Source organism: Anneissia japonica, unplaced genomic scaffold (assembly GCF_011630105.1).
Source record: "Anneissia japonica isolate Jap-2015-1 unplaced genomic scaffold, ASM1163010v1 scaffold2473_len53019_cov129, whole genome shotgun sequence".
Taxonomy (NCBI): Eukaryota; Metazoa; Echinodermata; class Crinoidea; order Comatulida; family Comatulidae; genus Anneissia; species Anneissia japonica.
This window is the reverse complement of record NW_022700813.1, coordinates 37,139-39,706: the sequence shown is the minus strand read 5'-3', so window position 1 is coordinate 39,706 and position 2,568 is coordinate 37,139. Positions and strand designations below refer to the sequence as shown.

The window sequence follows — 2,568 nt, the reverse complement described above, 5'->3', positions numbered from 1 at the left end:
TATATATAACATAAATATATACAAAACATAAATATAACAGAAGGGAATGATTGCTTTCAGAGCGCCTGTTAAGATTTGCCTCATGGTAAGTATAAACGGAAGAAATATTCGAAGGCTTGGATGGATAGAGTGACTGAGTTTTGTTACTTCCAACCTTCAAACATTTCATCTATAATCTAAAATATACATATTATGAAGTTGTGTCCAAGTGTATTTTGAAACATAAAATATAATACTGTGTAACGGTAATGAATACTCAGGGTACGTAAAAACTTGACTTCAAAAACACTAAACTGTATTTCGACTACTCATGTAGAATTTGTTCATGCAAAGAATAGTCGAAATATTTCTTTGCAAAAAATGTTACTATTTCGAGAGTCAAATGCGTAAGTATCCGAGTATTCATTACCGACACAGTGTTTTATTATATTATATTAATATCAAGAAAACATGTAAATACTTCGTACCTTTAAGAGAAAAGAAAACATCCCTGATGTAGCCATGATTCTCTTGTAGAACAATTAACTCTCACTGAGCATGATGTTGCTGTTCGAATTCAATTTATTCCGAAAATTCAATTATATTCTACAAATATCTAGAGCGAACGTACGGTATTGTTTAAATAAATCTACAATGCTAACAATAAATAATACGATTAGGCCTATAGTTCTATTGTCACATAACCACCATATCATCATTACATCACTATTGTACTATCAAAATAACATGTTGTCCGTCGTTGCCAACGATGACATTTGATGTGTGGTTCTATTGTTATTTCTTAAAATAGAAACATTGTAAAATTTATATGTCTACCTTATCAGTAATTTTGTTTGTTAGTTACAGTATTATTGCGTCTCAAATTATTGATACAAGTTTAATGTATTTATGATCTTGCACTCAATTATTTAACAAATACACTGCACATTGAATTGTTACCAGGCTACAGACTGACACAAGCACAGCCAATATATTATTAATTTGTTAAGCACCGTATCAAATTAATTTTGATATCTCCCGTAGGTGGTATAATCATGGACCGATTAATAAGTCCATGGTATAATTTACCTTATTAATATGTCCATGGTATAATTTACGTCCTTATGCAGGCATACTATTAACGCAGGAGCGGACTGGGACCCAAATAGTTACGGTACCGGTCCAGTAGATATACTAGAGACGCTGCCTTGTGAAGCTCTCCTGTTTCAACACTATGCATAATTTAGGGACTATCATTATCATTATGTATATATGTAATAAATATATATTATCATAAATCCACGTGTGTTCTTGAAATTATATAAAAGGCGTTGAAACAAGGAATTAAAGCAACGAGTCATGTGGACTATAAAACACTTGTTTATTTCAAAAGAAATTTTCGACCAGTCCTCTGGTCTTTTTCAGCTTATAAAACTAAATGACAAAATGTGGCTGATACAAGAGATATATTATACATATAAACAATATTATTGTGATAGGCTTAGAGTTAATGGTCAATTATCACAGCTTATAATTACTCTAGTCTAAGCTGTGATCAAAGCGGTGAAAAGTAATCAGGGTTTAAGTAATGATAGCTATAGGCCTAGTAGTGTATTAGGCTACAAGATTGATAAGCTATAATTATAATTAAAATGTGTAAAACATCGAAAGTCGAATAGCAAAAAAAATTATAATGACGGATATACACAGTGTATCTATATAGCATATAATATAATAAATGGTATAAAACAACAATGGTATGCATAGAAGCATCATATATTGTATATATATATAATTATATAGGCCTATATTATAACGAATGGAAAGAGCTGATGCAATTTAAGTGTATGGAAAGTTGTAGCATGGACCATGGTTGTAGTCACTAAGAAAATCAATGTCTCTAAGCCCAATGTGGGTTTTGTGCTTGAGAATGAGTTTAAGCTCGGTATAACACGGCGATCTTTCAATGATGTAAAGTTCCTAGCTATGAGGGTACATTTGATATCAGTGATGCTGTGATTGGGAGAATTAAAATGAGTGGCAATGGGAAGGTTTTTACTAGTGCAGATTGACGATTTGTGGTTGTTAAACCTACTTCTAAAAGTGGCACCGGTTTCTCCTATGTAGGTACCATGATCACACCTTACATGTTATAACGTAGATGAAATTACACTTAATTTTGAATTTCATCCTTCCACTATGACCGTCACTAACACTATTAAAAACGACTTTGCTCATCTTAAACTCGACAAATCCATACAACACTTGTTCGACACCCAACCCCTTCTCGCTCACCGTCAACCCCTAACTTGAAAACCCTACTAACCTTTTCACGTACCACCACTACACCTCCCTCACATGGTAACATAAAATGTAACAAGCCCTGTTGTCAAATTTGCAAGCATATTGTATCTGACAGCACTATTTCACTCCCGATCACCCTCCACCTTTTTCATGCAACTCATCTAACCTTATCTACGTTATAACATGCAAGGTATGTAATCACGGTACCTACATAGGAGAAACCGGTGCCACTTTCAGAACGAGGTTTAATAACCACAGATCGTAAAATATAACTCCTTTTATGTT

The 2,568-nt window shown here is 33.3% G+C and overlaps 1 long non-coding RNA gene across 1 annotated transcript in view; it reads left to right on the top strand.

Annotated features, from left to right (window-relative positions):
- Positions 1–2,568, top strand: part of LOC117103420 — an 18,494-nt gene that overhangs the window by 10,369 nt on the left and 5,557 nt on the right. The window lies entirely within an intron of this gene.